This window comes from Phascolarctos cinereus, unplaced genomic scaffold (genome assembly GCF_003287225.1).
Source record: "Phascolarctos cinereus isolate Bilbo 61053 unplaced genomic scaffold, phaCin_HiC Scaffold_3;HRSCAF=262, whole genome shotgun sequence".
Lineage (NCBI taxonomy): Eukaryota > Metazoa > Chordata > Mammalia > Diprotodontia > Phascolarctidae > Phascolarctos > Phascolarctos cinereus.
The window spans coordinates 210,827,307-210,844,978 of NW_027555736.1; positions in this window are offsets into that span (position 1 = coordinate 210,827,307).

Consider the following 17,672-nt stretch of genomic DNA (forward strand, 5'->3'; position numbering starts at 1 on the left):
CAATTTCATCAAATATTTTTTAAAAATTTTCATTTTGAATAAAATTCTAGAGTAGCTAGATTGTATGGTGGATAGAGCTCAGAACCTAGAGTCAGCAAGGCCTGAGTTCACATTTGACTTCAGACATTTATTAGCTAGGTGACCCTGTGCAAGTCACTTAACCTCCATTGCCTCAAAAATTAAAAAAAAAAAAAGACATTTGATGTCCTACATTAGACTCCTCATCATAGTATAGGGCTTGCCCAGAGCAGGAGTTTAATAAATATTTGCTGAATGTGGAATAAGTGTTTAAAAAAAAGTGTCATGCCCAGACAAGATATTCATTTGCTTGCCTAAGAACTCCAAATGGTCCTTCTTTAGGAATGTGTGGATGGGTTTTTGTTTCTTTGTTGAAGTCAGAATAAAATTCCTGCTGTCATGTTGAAGATAAAAAAATAACATCTGCAATATAAGCTTTTCATGTTCTAGTGAGGGACATGTAGCACGTTCTTATTTTCTGCATGAGAGGTAGGATAAGCCATTCAGGACAAGGAATGAGGTATTTTATAATGAAGTTTTACTTTGCGAGTTCACATCTCACCATTTGTTATTGGCAGCAAGGGTTAACAACTGTAACTATAGGTAAGTCTGAACTAATCAGCTGCAGAGTTAAAGCTGGAAAAGACCTCAGATTTCACCTAGTCCAAATCTATCAAATTAAAAATGAGGTCATTAAGACCCAGAGAGTTAGTGACTTGCCCAAGGTCACATAGCTAGTGAGTGGCATAACCAGGACTTGAGCTCATGATCTCTGATTCCATATCCATTACTCATTCATTACTCATTGAACCACACTGCCTCCTCTCAGCGTGGGCTGGTCCCACACTTGGTGACTGGTTGGAACAGCTGTTGCTGGGGAAGTAACCAGACATCAGAAGCAGGACACAAAAGAGAATCTGGGAGCCTAAGCTACAGCCCAGACAAGGACAATCCGGTGGGTGGAGGAGCTGGTGGGGTTGGGAGATAGCTTTTAGACCCAGTCAGAAAACAGAGTCTTTTTCACTGAAAGTGAGGAGGGAGGAAGAGGGTAAGTTGTCACTTTCTAAAGCTGTAGTGACATAATATGAGAATGCCTGGACTGAAAGTGGGTTGAAAAGTGGTGCAAATATGGGAATAGAAGACCTATCTAAACCCTAAACTCCTACACTTAAAATTGCAGGATGAAAAGCAGATTCCAGAGGGCTTACATACAAAAACTTGTCCAGCCAAACATAAAATAAAGGAATTAGAATGGAATTAATAATAAGGACAAAGTTGGTGAAGAGGTTAGGCAAAAATGAGTTAAGAAACTTAGGTTGGAGAATCATAGGAAGATGGCAGCTTGCTAAGACTAAGATCCCAGATCACAGAAAACATTGAACTGTATCTAAGAGATGGACCACTCTACCAATTGAAAGAAAAATCACCTCTTGACTTTCTCACCCAATCCAAGAATCAACAGAAAGACCCCTGAAGTCCTGTGTGGACACCAAGATTGACAAACCAGGGCAGGGTAGAACGGATTATTATCACACATTTTGATAACTGTGGTCTGTGTGACCATAGCGAATTTTGTATGCCCTTTGGTTATTAATCCACAAATAAATCATCCACAAAATTAAATACGTCATTAATTTAACATTCCTAGACACAAGCTTGATGAACGGTATTTTGTAATGAAAGCATGCCACACATTATCCTGTCTTAATTGTCATTTGCCTGGATTTTGACTTTTCATTGTCATCACAGATGTAATATTGTGCACAGCCCTATGGAATGTATGTAAACATGTATAAAGTAGAACTGGAAATAACTAATTGCTTGCTGTGCACAAACTGGTAACATGATGCTAATATGTGTACACAACATGCACTTCTGGAAACTGGATCATGCTTGTTATCCGTAGATGGGTTTGCATGAATTTTTTTACCTGGTTTTTAAATTTCTTAATTTTTGTTGTATTTACTACTTACGATCACGTGCTCATGCCTTATATCATGGAAGAGTTTAGTCCACTGTGTACTGTGTTGCCTGAACTTAGGATTGGATGGCAATTGATTCTAATTGTACCTAAAGGTGACTCCAAATGGTAGTACCTAATTCTCTATAAAGAGCATTTGATGGAGGTGTGTTGCATTGTTGCATTTGTTTTTTAATCTGTTAAAAGAATATTGGGGCAGCTAGGTGGCTCAGTGGTTAGAGCACCGGCCCTGAAGTCAGGAGGACCTGAGTTCAAATCCAGCTTCAGACCAAGCACTTGACACTTACTAGCTGTGTGACCCTGGGCAAGTCACTTAACCCCAATTGCCTTAAAAAAAAAAGAGTATTAATAAAAACTCTCTTTCTAGCAGTTTTGGTCTATGATTTAAAAAAAAAAGAATATAGGGTAGAAAGAAGTCCTAGAATCCTTTGTCTGAGTTCCAAATGGCCCAAGTCCAGCCACCCTGAGTCTTCACAGCTAGGGAGGGAGCAACCTTGGTTATTCCAGCAGAGTCCATCAACAGTGCCAGTGGGCCCAGGCAACCTGCAGGAGAAAGACCCTAGGTAAAATCCAGCCTAAGCAGTCCCTGAAACCTTTATTGTGAGCCCAGCACGAAAAAAATCCCTGAGCCCATTCCTTGGGGGAAGGATGCCAGGCAAAGCTTACAAGAGGGAGAGATTCTAGAGCCCTATGAGAAGAGAGAGCCCCCAGACAGAGCCTAGCATAAGAAAAGCTCCTCTACTCCCTTAAAAAGGGAACTAGTCTGGCTTTTAACACTTAGGACCAAGTAGCCTCTGTCCATACCATTCACTTGTGAAGTCTGACCCTAGAACAGGACCCACCATGAGCAAACCAAGAAAAACTCTGCCATGAAAAAATTAATAAAGTTGAAGTAATAAAAACTAATAATAATTGAAAACTACAAAATAAACAATACTCTGATTTTTGAAGAGAGAAGAAAACCAAATTATTCATGTAACATGAAAAAGAGCTTATAACAATTCAAGAGGAAATAAAGGAAATTATTAGCAATTATTTTGCCCAGTTATATCCCTAACAAAATTGATAACTTAGAAGAAAGAGATGAATACTTACAAAACTACAAAATACCCAGATTAACAAAAGAAGAAAGAGACTATTTAAATTACCCAATATCGGAAAAAGAAGTTGTCCATAACAAAAATTGAATCTCCTTCAAAACTCCAGGACCAGGTGGATTCACAATTGAATTCTATTAAACAGAATTAATTCTAGTGCTATATAACTGTTCACAACAATAGAAAGGTACCTTTCCTACCTATTTCTATGGCACAAATATGGTATAGATATATAAAGCTAGAGAGAGACAAAACAGAGAAAGGAACTACAGACCAATAACTTTCATGAACATGATATAAAAATTTTAAATGAAATATTGGCAAGTGGGCTTCAACAGCATATTAGAAAGATTATTCATTATGACCTGGTAGAGTTTATAGGAGGAATGTAGGATTGGTCCAACATATAATATATCATGTCAATAATATAATCAAAACCTTATGATTATATCAAAAGATGTTGAAAAAGACTTTTGAAAAAATCCAACACTCAGTTCTATTAAAAATTCTACAAATCATAGGAATAAATGGAACTTTCTTTGATACAGCAAATAGTATTTATTTAAATCCAAGAGCAAACACTATATGTAAAGGAGGAAAGTTTCGTTCCTTTTCAATAAGATGGGGTAAAGCAAGTATGCCCAGTGTTGCCTCTATTTAACATAATGCTGGGAATGCTAGCTACAGTAATCAGACAAAAAAATCTGGGTAATAAGCATAGGCAAAGAGAAAACAAAATTACCCCTTTTTGAAGATGATAGAATGGTATACTTAGAAAAATTTACAGTCAATGAAAAATTAATTGAAATAATTAATAACTTCCTCAAATATAGATATAGATAAACCCACACAAATCATCAGCAGTCCTTTGTATAACTAACCTAGCAAGAACTAGAAAGAGATTCTATTCAAAATAACTATAGAAGCTATAAAATACTTAGAATTATATATTGTAAGATTCACTCAGGGATTTATGAATCTAACTGTAAAACATTCTGTAGAAATACAGATCTAGGGGCAGCTAGGTGGCGCAGTGGATACAGTACCAGCCCTGAAGTCAGGAGGACCTGAGTTGAAACCTGGCCTCAGAACAAACACTTGACATGTACTAGCTGTGTGACCTTGGGCAAGTCACTTAACCCCATTGCCTCACTAAAAAAATTAATTAATTAATTAATTGATAATAATAATAAAAATACAGATCTAAATAACTGACAAAGGATTAATTGCTCATATGATGACTATAATAAAAATGACAGTATTTCTTAAATTAAATCACTTGTTCAGTACTATCAAAAGAATATTTTATAGAACTAGAAACAATAAGAAGGGGATTCATATTGAGGAACTACAGGTCAAGAATCTCAAGGGTGATAATGAAAAAAGTAGGGAGAACTTCTATCGGTACCAGATTCCAAACTGTACTACAAATTAGAAATAATTTAAATTATTTGTTAATGGTTTAAAAATAGACATCTATCAATGGAACAGATTAGATGTACAACATACAGAAGCAAACTAGCGCAGTAGTACAGTCTTTGATAAACTCCAATACTCTACTTAGTGGGGAAGAACTCACTATTTGACAAAAATTTCTGGGAAAATTAGAAAGCAGTTTGGCAGAAACTAAATTTAGACCAGTACCTCACACCATATATCAAGATAAGCTCCAAATGGATACATGACCTAGATACATAAACAGTCCCATCATAAATAAATTTGAGAAACAAGGAGGAAATAGCCTTTTGGATTTTTGGATAAAGGAAGAATTCATGACTAAATAAGTGATAAAGAGGATCACAAAAGATAAAATGGACAGTTTGGATTACATAAAATTAACAAGTTTTTCTATAAACAAGTGAAATATTATAAAAATTAGAATCAATACAGTTAACTGGTAAAAAATCTGTACCCTCAAAGAAGGAGGGAAAGGATCTATATGTATAAAAAAATATTTATAGCAACTCTTTTTGTGGTAGCTAAAAATTGAAAATTAAGTGTCTTCCTATTGGAGAATAGAAAAAAAGATGGTATAAGAATGCAATAAAATATTATTGTTCAATGAAAAATAATGAAATGGACAATTTCAGTGGAAATTGGTAAGACTTTTATGAAGCAATGAAGAGTGAAGTGAACAGAGCTAGGAGAACAACTTATACAATAACAACATTATAGAGAAAAATAACTTTGAAAGATCAACATAATGATAAACCATGAGTCCAAAAGAATGAAGATGAAACTTACCACTCGCTGCTTGAAAGAGAGGGGATATGCTTAAAATGTAAAAGGAGATATATGTTTCCAGACATGGCTAATTGGGAATTTGTTTAGTTGGACTATGTAGATATGCACTGAGGGATTTGTTTTTCAGGTTTAAAAAAAATTTTGTTCAATGGTGGAGGTGGTAGTAGGAGGGACAGATTAATTAAAAACTACTCCTTACTTGAAAAAGCAAACTATTGAGAAAGAAAAAGAGGTTAGATGTTCTCTAGTTGGTGCTAGAGACGAAGATTAAACATAGAAATTTTGGCAGCTTTTGAAACTGTTACCCTTTTTATCTATGATTGTAATCCCAATACCCCCTCCCCATTATATGTATTACTGGCAGTGTATCATAATAAATCTCCATTTAAAACATCTAAGTAATTAGAGTGCATTGGGGAGCAGGGGCAGGGGAGGAATCTTCTATGCACTGAACTGAACCCAATCAGCACTGACATTTTCCCTATAAATTAAACCAGATAAAGGGAAGCTGCAGCTAAAAAGAAGAATAGCTCACAGGTTCTGCTTGGAGAAGCCAAGAAGGAAGTTGGTATAATTACTTTATTGTTCATCCAAAAGCAACTAGGAACCTAAGATGAAACATGCCAGGATTTCAAGGGGCAATTGGTCTCTCATTGTAATGTTTTTAGCAAACACATACAAAACAAACAAACAAAACATAAAGGTAAGTGTAGCTTATGCATCAAAATCTGTTGCAAGAGATGAAGAGGAAAAAAGGATGAAGAAATATTCTAGAAGAACTCAATAAGAACTTCCAAATTAAATTTATATACAGATACTTGGTGACTTCAAGGCAAAGGTGGATTTTAAGAGAGAATGGCAAAAAAAAAAGTATGTTGGACAGAGGCCATCTCCAGTTGTCCTGATTTATATCTAGCCACTGGACTCAGATGGCTCTGGAGGAGAAAGTGAGGCTGGTGACTTTTGCACAGCCCTCCATCACTCAAACCCAATTCAATTGCAAGTCACAACATCATCTTCCTGATGTCATGCATGGTCCTCTTTGAGAATGAAGGGCAAGCCACACACAATGTTGGACAATGTGGCTGAAGATTAAGAAAGAATAATGAAGACTCATGAATGTTTTCTCTAAGGAAAGAGTCAGAGGTGCTGGAAATGGAGAATAACAAAAACAAAAGACAAGCACTTACAACATATGGGGCACTGTGCTAGGCATTGGGGATGTAAAGAATAAAAAAAGTAGTTTTTGCCCTCAAGGAACTTACATTGTACTTGGATGTACACAAATAAGTATAGTAGGAGGAAAGTTGAGGAGGTAGAAAGTTCTAGCAACTGGGGGATCAGAGCAGGCTTCACAGAGGAGGCAGTATCTGACTTGAAACTTAAAGGAAGTCAAGGATTTTAAGAGGAAGAAATTTAAAAAGAGAGGATTCCAAGCAGGTGAATGGTTTGTCAGTTAACTGAGGTGGGAAATTGAGTATCAGCTACAGAGAAGTTTGTCTAGAACATAGAGCTTTATGAAGGCAGCTAGCCAGATCTCAAATGGATAGAGTGCAGGGAATGTCAAAACTGCTTGTGTCTCCTGGAATGCTTTCAAGTAAGAGATATGCTCTTCTTGTCCTGTAGAGTTCATGGTCCTACATCAGTTTTTGACATGCTACCAGTATCCATGTAAGGGTTATAGGAGGAGACTTTGGCAGTAATGCAATTTGAGGCAGAATTGTTAGCTCTGTTTCTTACATCACTTATCAGCTGTGTCATTCTCTAAGAACTAGTTGGTTAGGGTAGAGGTGCCTGAATGAATGCAAAGTCTTTTCTGAACTCAGTGTTAGTCCTTTGGACAACTTGGTCTTGATACACATATGACTTTTTAGTGATCTCAGAAATAGGTCACTATTTGGGGGGACTAGGGAGTAGAGCCTATAATGGGAAGCTTCTCATAATCAGTGTAAGGAATGCATTCATTCAATGATCTTGGCTCTTATTGCAGGGTGGACATTTTTAGGAATGAATAATTATCCCAAGAATGGCCTTGAAGGAATCTACCATTTTGTAAGAATGTAGATGAGCGAAAAAGAATTGGTCGGTCTTTGCAAAAGTTACAAAATGGAAAAACTATGGAATTTTTAGCACACAAAAGTAACTACATGCCAAAGAAAACTATTAACTCAACATGAAAGCAAAAATGAGTACAATAAGCTATAATTAATATAAATGTTTCTTCTACCTAGGAAAAGAGAGTTCTCAAATTTAGAGGTTACACTTGTGGTTTCTGTGAACAAATGATAAAAATCTAATAGGTCTCAATCTCATAACAGCAGAATCTCAAACTACAAGGTGGATTACAGAACTTAAACAAGGCATTAGCTTCTCAGGATAGGACTGAAGCAATGAATGGAGTGACATGGACAGACTTGTTTCTTAAGAAGATTATTTTGGCATCTTTCTAGATGCTTGCTTAGAGAAGGGACGGATTGGAAGTAAATAGACCAATTAGGAGAATATAACTGTAATCCAGGGCCTGAATTAAGGTGTTAGTCATGTAAATGGAAAAGAGACATGTGAGAGATGTAGAGGTAGAATCAAAAAAAACTTGGCAAATGATTAGATGCAAGGAATAGGGGTAGAGAAGAGTCAAGAAAGACCCTGAGTAACTGTGAGGATGATGGTACTCTCAACCAGAACAGGAAAGTTTAGAAGAGTAGAAGGTTGAAGTGGGAGAGAATGCTGTAACGTTCCATTTTGGATATGTTTAATTCAAAGTATGGGACATTTAGGGAGAGCTGTCTATCTGGCAATTGGTATGCAGGATTAGAGTTCCAGAGAGTTCTTAGGGCTGGATATATAGATTTTAGAGTCATATGTATTGAGAATATATTCAAACCTATGGAAACTGATGAGATGAAAACAAAATGAGAAGACAGGGTAAAAGCATGGCCAGCAGTTACAACAGCTCCAAAATGACCTATTCAAACTATTACTGCAAAAAAGATAAAGAAAAAGACCTCAACCCAGATTATCACCATTTCCAATGTAAATTCAACTCATAAGAAGCAATTGCTCCATTCAGATGGCTAAAAGAACCCAGAAACTGTCTCTGCCAAAAAACTCTTGATCTCTTTGCTAAGCAAAGAGATGTGGCAGCCAAGGACAACATGAGTTTAGAATATAAATTTATTTATAAAACTTAATGATAGAGGAGGAGGCTGGTGGAAGATTATGAGAAATATCAATTTCTAAAATTGTAAGAAGTGGTGGAGGGTTAAGCACAACTATACGATAAGGTCAATGTGAGGCCCAATTAAGCCAGATCATCAAAAATTACATTTAAAGGTGAAACTGGAAGCAGAGCAACAAAAGAAGTTTCATCAATTAGTATTTCTATAACAAAGTAATTTCATCAGTGTTAGTAGAATTACAACATTTGGGTTAATATCTCATCCCTAATGTATAACATGAGGAAGCAGAATGGCAAAATTGAAGGCTAAGATGGGAAAGAGAAGTTGAACCATGTAAAGAAGGGAGTTTTAATTATATGGCATCACTTGCCCTTTCCCCCTGAGATGTTTGGTGTCCAGGGGATAGAAATACAGATTAGATGAGATGAACTGACTTGATGAAGTGATGCAGGATTCAGGGGTAGCATAAAGAGCCTAAAGAAGGAAGGGCATAGAGGAACAGCTGTTGGGACTGAAAAGCAGACTTTGATATTTGATGTGACCACCTGGTATGGACAGGAATCATTTGTGCCCGTGCCTTGGCAAGGACTTGATACAGTGTGTTCTATCTCCGGAGAGTGACACTTGTCCACCACTGATTCCTGACCTCATAGCAGCTGTTGAAGCGGCAAGGGCAGCCCTGTTTCTTGATATGGTTCTCAATCATTTGTAAGATTAGCAGCAGCAATAACAGCTTTAGAATGAATCAATCGTGACCTCGTATCTCTGGCAAATTTATATCCCTCTTTATCCACCTCTTGTTGGCCATTATAGTAGCAGTGGGGAAGGATTTGAAAGACTCCAATAAGATTCTAAAGTGAAAGAAGGGGTTTCTACTGAGAAGACTGACATTTGTGCATAACATGAATGTTAAAGAGTATGTCAACTTTTGCTGATGTTTTGATATCACTGACCATTTTCCCTTTGCTAATTAAACTATTTGCTTTCATTACCCTAAAAAGCTGACGAGATCTGTGAATAGCATGCAGAATAAAAGAGGAAGTGGGGATCTCCCAAGGGAGATGGATGTACATGAGTCAAAGAGAACACACACTGGGAATGATAAGACCAGCAATTCCTGTTGCATTGGTAGGAGGCCCTTATTAAACATACAAAACAAATCCATGCTGGACTTGAAAGACTTTTGAAAGTATTGTAATACTAATTCTCAAGATACCTAAAAAAGGAAAGATAATGAACAATTCAAAGAAGTCACAGGTAGCACTACCACCAAGTAATAGCTATGGAGAAGACATCAATAACTGTTGATCCATGTGTATGACTGCTTTCTCAGCTCTATAAAGATCTTTGTTCATGAAATATGCAGCCCAGGTGTGGCTTTGGACCCATCCAGACTGTTATTATTGCCTGTAGGCATGGCATCTAACATGATACTATCACCTCCTTTCTTCCTCTTTGGCCTGGTTCATGTACCCCCATCTACCCTTACACCACCAGATCTGGGGATCCTTCCCATTGGGGGGACAGCCATAGCTATAGTCTAGTGGTTACTAATCAAACCTTCTCAGGATGTGGGGGTAATTATATCAGGGTGAGTGGATATACCCTACTGTTTACCACAATAGCTCATGAATTCCTACCGATGTGCTTCCCATCTATGAAAAATCAATCTCAATGATACCACTAACTCCTAAACATGAAGAATTTTCTAAATAAAAAAAAGCAAGTAAAATTGCAACATTTACTGAATAAAAGGGAAACACAGGAATAATTATAGCATGTATTGAATAGAAGGCAAGAGCAGAACAGAAATAATTATAACATTTACTCAATATAAAACAAAAAACAAGAATAATCTCAATAGGAGAGGGAAAAACAAGGAACATTTTCTCAACAGATGCAAAGAACAGAGCAGAAATAATCATAACATTTGTTCAATAGAAGGCAAGAGCAGGAATAATCAAAACATAACAGTCCACACATAATTTTGGGTCACAACCTTCCACCAAAACACATAGTGTCTATAAGAAAGAGTGAGCACACACACAGAAACCTAGCAGGGAGATATATGAGTACTGTTATGATGGAATAAAGACACCAAGTAGTCTCATCCAAACAATGATTTATTTTGAAGTTCATGTGGTAGCAGAAACAAATTGGCTCCCAGGCTCTTGGAGGCACAAGGACCCAGACAATTGTTTCTATAGTTATTGTGTAATTGAAGTGAGTGGGAAAACAGGATTGTAGGGATTGAGATACCTGGTCTTTTATCGGTGGAAGGGATCAGGAGACACCGAGGTGAGGGGGGTAGTCTTATGACTTTCCTGTGATCAGATGACTAACAAGAAGTTGGAACTTAATGTCACAAAACGGCAGATAAAGGCAAAATGGAACAATTCATGCTATTTTTTTTTTACTGTATCTGCCTTTAATCCTGGGGTTCTCAACCTCCAAGATCATTTATTCAAGCTTTATTTATTAGGGATTCTGGATGGAATGATAGTGTAACTTAAGGGGCAGTAAAGGGATAGGGTGAGAGGCACAAAGAGTTCAAACAGAGTCGTAATCTCACATATCCCCTAAGGAGAACAAATCTTGTTAAATATTCTCTATAGATAAACTAAGTCAGGCTACAAATCAAACTACTTAGAGGGCTCACTATGGACTAATTTGAGAGGGGAGATTTATGTGTCACCAAAGTGACCAGAAAAACTCAACAAACATAAATACCATGATACAAAAAGCCAAAGCAATATAATAATAATAATTAATCATCAATGTTAAATAATATCAAGCCTTTTTATAACCTGGTGACCCACTCCCAATGTCCATTTAGTCAGCAATTTCATCTTGAGTCCCAGATGTCCCAGGTGGTTTTCTGGTCCCTAGAAACAGCTCTGAAGGGAACTCCTTCTAGTAGATCTGCTTCTTTGGTTTCAAGTCACTTACAGAGATGCCTAGGTAATTCTGCTAAAATCTGCCAGTAGCAAGTTTCAGTGCAATTTAGTACAACCTCCTAAGTGATTTTCAAGTAACTACTTCATGTGGTGAAAACTAGCTCAAGTCTTATGGTTCTAATCCTATTAGCAACGGAGCTATAAGAAGAATATCCATTAGGAACTCATAATTCTCCTGAAACTTCAGAGAAGTTCAGTTATTACATACCACTTGCTGTCTCTATCTTTACCTGAATCCCACACCTGATATGGACACTAACATCAATAGGCTGAAGGAAGAATCTTAAAAAAATAAACACTTTAAAATATCCATGAGGACCTTACTTGGAAAATGAGTCTCTATCTTTCAATATTATCAGACGCTTCAAAATAGGTAGATTATTTTACTTTCTATACAATTATCTATGCAATTTTATATGTGAAATACTTAATCTAATTTTGAGAACATGCTACTAAAATAGAGTCAAAGTCTGTATATCTCATTAAAAATATTTGGAAATCTCTATCTCTCTATCTATCTATGTATCCCTCCTAGTTCTTAAAGAAAGCAGTCTGATCCTGTTGCTTTCTCAAAATTTACTACTCTATTTAATTGGAAACCTCTTATATCTTTATCTTATTCCTCCCCTTTTGAGGATGTTTCCCCATATCACCCTGAAAGAATGAGATACTCCAAGGACCTAACCATATACAAGAATATTTAACTATTAGCAAATGGATTGCAAGCTTAAGAACTCATTCACTTAGTTGTTTAGGATATAGAATTTACCACAAATTTGAATTAAAATAATAAGTTTGTTTTCCTACTTGCATCCTATTATAGTAACTCAAATGTTTCAGCAGCAGTCTATTAACTATTAGATTTAGTATTGCAATGATGAAATTCCCATTGTTCACCTGCTCTGATTATAGAAATTTGCTCTGAAAGGAAAAGGAGGGACAAGATAACAATGACATCAAAACTCTCCCCTCAGTGGCACAGATTGACCTGACACAAGCCATAACAAGGAAAAACTCCCTTAGCTGTTTGATTCCAGGCAAGAGTCATAGCTAACAGCTAACCATGTAACCAAGTTCCACCTTATTCACAGGATATCATAGCCAGCTCAGAATTAACCAGGTGGAAAATTTCCTGTTCAGAAAGGAAATAGTACAATGGAGAAACTGAATGAAGAGGATCCTACTTTTGCCTATGCGAGGTCATCCTCCCAACTTTCCTAGACACAAACATCAACCTATAGCAGCTTTCAGACTGTACTTCTTTGGGCAGACCATAGTATTCCCCTTGAATGGTGGACTATTAGCTTTTTTCAGACAACCATACCTGAAATAAAATTCAGAACAATATCAAATTACAGTACCAAGAGATTTTACCTCAAATAATAAAATTTCACTAGCCCTTGCTTATAGCTAGGTTATTTTTTATTTTTCTCATGTTTCAATAACAGTTAACAATAAGTAAATATAAGACTATTTTATTTGTCTCTCATATATGAATTAAGAATAATCACATTCTGGAGTTTTACATATGCAATGAATACCTGATAGTTGACTAAAAACCTCACAAAAAATTCTGGCCACTGTAAGTCTTCCCCTAAGGCAAAATTAAATCTTTGACTCTAAGGCCTATTGCTACTAAGTTGATTCAAAGGTGTAGCTTAAATACATATTACTTATTAACAGGTATTATTTCATAATTTTTAAAAGTGGTAGCCAATAACCTATTGGATAAAACTCATTCTTTACCATAAGCGAACCTGTAAGTTGCCCACATTGACTAGGTGAAGTTTTTCAAACTTCAGTAGTTTAGAATTTTATCAGATGCTGTCAGCAGGGCTGATAAGGTCTTACGACCTTGCCCAAGTAGAAAGTCCCAAGGAACCTCATAAATAAGAATAACTCAAAGATTTCTTTACTACTTTTTCTCCCAATAGTAAGTTATTATTATTATACACTTTAAAGCAAACATACCCCATTAAATATTTAAGAGTTTTCAAAAATCTTGACCACATTCTTTTTTTGTAATGCTTTGCAAACTTTAATTGATTTTTAATCAATGAATAAAGCATTTATTTTTTATTGATTTATTTTTAGTTTTCAACAATAACTTCCATAAGCTTTTGAGCTTTAAATTTTTCTCCCTTACCTCCCTACCTCCCTCCCCAAGACAGTGAGCAGTCTAATATAGGCTCTACATATACATTCCTATTAAACATATTTTAACATTAATCATGTTGCAAGGAACAATTAGAGCCAATAGGAGGAACTGCAAGAAAGAGGAAACAAAACCAAACAGAATTTAAAAAAGAGCAAATAGTGTGCTTCTATCTGCCTTCAAACTCCATAGTTCTTTCTCTGGATGTGGCCATTTCTCATCACGAAACTTTTGGAGATGTCTTAGAGCCTTGCATTGCTGAGAAGATCTAAATCTTTCAAAGGTACATCATGCAATGTGGCTGTTACTGTGTACAATGTTCTCCTGGTTCTGCTCACTTCACTCAGCATCAGTTCATATAAGTCTTTCCAGGTTTTTCTGAAGTCTGCCTGCTCCTTATTTCTTATAGCACAATAGTATTCCATTACATTCATATACCACAACTTGTTCAGCCACTCCCCAATTGATGGGCATCCCCTCAATTTCCAATTCTTTGCTAACACAGAAAGAGCTGCTATAAGTATTTTTGTACATGTGAGTCCTTTTCCCATTTTTGCTATCTTTTTGGGATACAGCTCTAGAAGTGCTATTACTGGGTCAAAGGGACCACATTCTTTTTAACAGTTTAATTCATAATCTAACAACATCCAGATGAAAAAAGAAGTTACTCTTCTAACAACATTTCTCCTACAATGGTTTCCCAAATTTCACAACACCAGAAAAAATTTTAGAAATAATAATAACATATACAATATCATGTATTTAAAACTTGAAACAAAACTTATTACCAGTCAGGTGACATCAATTCAGTCAAATGCATTTACAAATCATCTTACACAGAAAATCATTCATTTTTAAAATCATTTTTGGCATTCTAAACTGATTGCATTGAAGATTAATATAGAATACTTATATTCACTAACATTTTTATAGTGCTTTTGGTTCATTTACAACCACCCAAAGAGTCAGATCAATTCCTTTGTGTTCTTACCAACCCCTCTGGATACTTTAAGAGGATGAGTAAAGTACCCATTTCACCTTTCCCTAAGGCACCTACTATTCTCTGCAGTTTTAACCCCAGGAAACCCTCAGTCTCACATTTCCATCCCTCTACTTTGGAGCTCAGGAAGCCCTATGGGTTGAGACTTGGCCTTCAAATGCTCCTCCAAGAACAGAATGTTAGCATGCTCACCCAAATAATGTCATGTAGCAAATTTACTTCCAAGAGTTCCCATTTGGTAAACATTATAATCTGATGGAATATTGTCTGGAATTGTAAAATCATTTCTCTAAAAGTTTCTCAAATTTGTTTTATCTCAATGGGACCAAACCCTTCTCAAACCTCTTTCCCTAAACTCCAAACCTTTTACTTTCAATTTTCCCCAACCCCACCATTCACACTGTTAGTGCAAACAGACTTCAACTTTCTTTACCTTTTCTAACCATTCTTCTCTCATCCCTACTTAGTTAAACTTTCTCTCTTCCTTTTGCCTTTATATATCTTCAGTGGTCTTTGATTAAAGTCTACCAACTTCAAAACTAACCTTTCACTTTTCACTCTGATTCTTACTTCTTAAGTCCATCTCATCTTACTTCTTATTTTTCCGTAAAACAAATTCTACAGTGATACTCCAAAACTCATTAAGATAGTTCAGCATTTATAAAAACATTCAAGCCACAATTTGGGAACTGACAGTAGAGAACTTACATTTTAGTCACAAATTTAGTTTTTAATTAGTTAACAATGCCATGAATTTCTGAACATTGGGGGAAAAGATTACCTTCCCTACTATCTGATGTCCAATCCAGCCAGGATTAGAAATGCAGAGAGAGACTATTTTTCTGAACACTGAAAATTTCTCAGAAAAGTTTTTACTCTTTATATCTTTTTTTTCCTTTGGCTGATCAGTTCATAGAAAGAAGCTAATTTGATTTACTAAGACACAAAACACAATCGATGCTATCTGCTTTTCTTCTGGTTCTCATAGTTCTTCTGCTGGGCAAAACTGATTCTCTACTATTTTCTGGCTGTTAAGCAGGGATAAACCCTCTTAGCCCACAATTACCTCTGGCATGATGTGAAGAAAGTGTTATGCTCTTTCAGTGGCAAACAGTTTCCTTACAGAAGACAATTGTTAAGGTCTCCCAGTTCTGCTCTGGGGCTCTCAAGAATTTCTCTCTTTAAAGCTGTAGATAGCAATATAGCTATGCAATTAGATGGTGCAGCAGATAGAGTGTTGGGCCTGGAGTCAGGAAGACGTGAGTCCAAAGATGACCTCAGTTACGTATTAGTTGCACGACTGTGGGCAAGTCAGTTAACCTTTGTCTGTCTCAGTTTCCTCAGCTGTAAAGTGGGGAAAATAACAGCATCTACCTTATGTTATTTACAAATTGCTTAGCATGATACCAGGCATATAGCAGATACTAAATAAATGCTTCTTTCCTTCCTTCCTTTTCCTAAACAGCTCTTCAAATAGCAAGGAATTCTGTTTTCTTGAATCAGTTCTTAGCAAAACAATGCCTTTCTTCTAATCAGCATGGCTCCCTACCTCCAGCCCCAATCAGATTCCAAACCTGTCTTTCTCTGTTTTCTCACTATCAAACCAAAGGCAATACAATCCCCCTGAAAGATTTCTCCTCTCTTAGGCTGTCAGTAGCAATCCTGCCTCTCTCTAACCAATCAGCTCCCAGCAAAGCAATACCTGTCTTTTAATCATATATATCTCAGCAACATAGTTGCATATTCTGCCTGTGGACTCTCAGTCCAACCTTTATGCTATCTTCTACAAGCAGTTCTTCTTGTCACCTCCAATACCTTCTGTCCCAGTGACTCCTATTCTTGGCTTTCTAGCCTACATCTGGCTTCATCTGACCATCCCTTCTCCTGGCTTCTTATCCCTCAGACCAGGGTTTTCTAATAAGTAGTAATTTGTCTCTAGCTTATGATATGAAACCCCATAATTCATCCTGTCAAGTTTGACCCCATCAATCTTTACATAAGCTTCTCACATTTCCCAGTTCATTGATTTATAATATTTAAGTTATATCCTTCAAAACTATGAAAACAGGCACATGTGAATAAATTGAGGGACCACCATTCCCTGAAACCATTGTTACCTCAGTCAATGTTTTGTCTTCAAACTGGCCCTTTCAGTATATTTATCTAAGATAGTTTTCTGTCAGCTTCTCAGAACAGTGTGTTTTTATCCTTAATATTTTATATTGTTTTTTAAATTCGGTTTTCATTACATAAATGTTCTTTGCTTCTCCCTTTCATCAATCAAAAAGTCCACTTAAGTAAGGTATAGTACCTTATGCTTGTAAGAGATGCGCTGATATAGGCTGGTCATGCCCTTTGCTGTTCCCTAAAGGAGCTGATCTTGGTTCCATACATAAACAAATTTCTATAGCAGCACACTATAATGTTTATTTTATAAAAGGAGTTTAGTAGGACTCCTTCTTTGCTTATTATTAGAAATAATTTACTTAATATTGAAATTAGTTGATCTTTAAATGTTTGGTAGAATTCCTTTGTAAATCCATCTGGTCCTGATGCTCTTTTTCTTAGGAAGCTCATTTTGGCCTGTTCAATTTCTTTTTTTAAATAGATTTATTTAGATATTCTTTTTCCTCTTCTGTTAGTAAGTATTTTTGTGAGTATTCTTCTATTTCATTTACATTGTTAAATTTATTGGCATATTATTGGGCAAAATAACTGACAATTGCTTTGATTTCATCTTCATTAGCGGTATATTACCCTTTTCATTTTTGATACTAGTAATTTAGATTTCTTATCTTTAAATCACATTAACCAATGGTTCACCCATTCTATTGTTTTTTTTTTTAATAAAATCACTTCCTAGTTTTATTTATTAATTCGATGGCTTTCTTACATTTAATTTTATTAATCTCAGCTTTAATTTTTAGGATTTCCAATTTTATGTTTAATTAGGGATTTTTAATTTGTTTTCTTTAGCTTTTAAAATTGTATACCCAATTAATTGGTCTGCTCTTTCTCTATTTTATTGATGTAAGCATTCA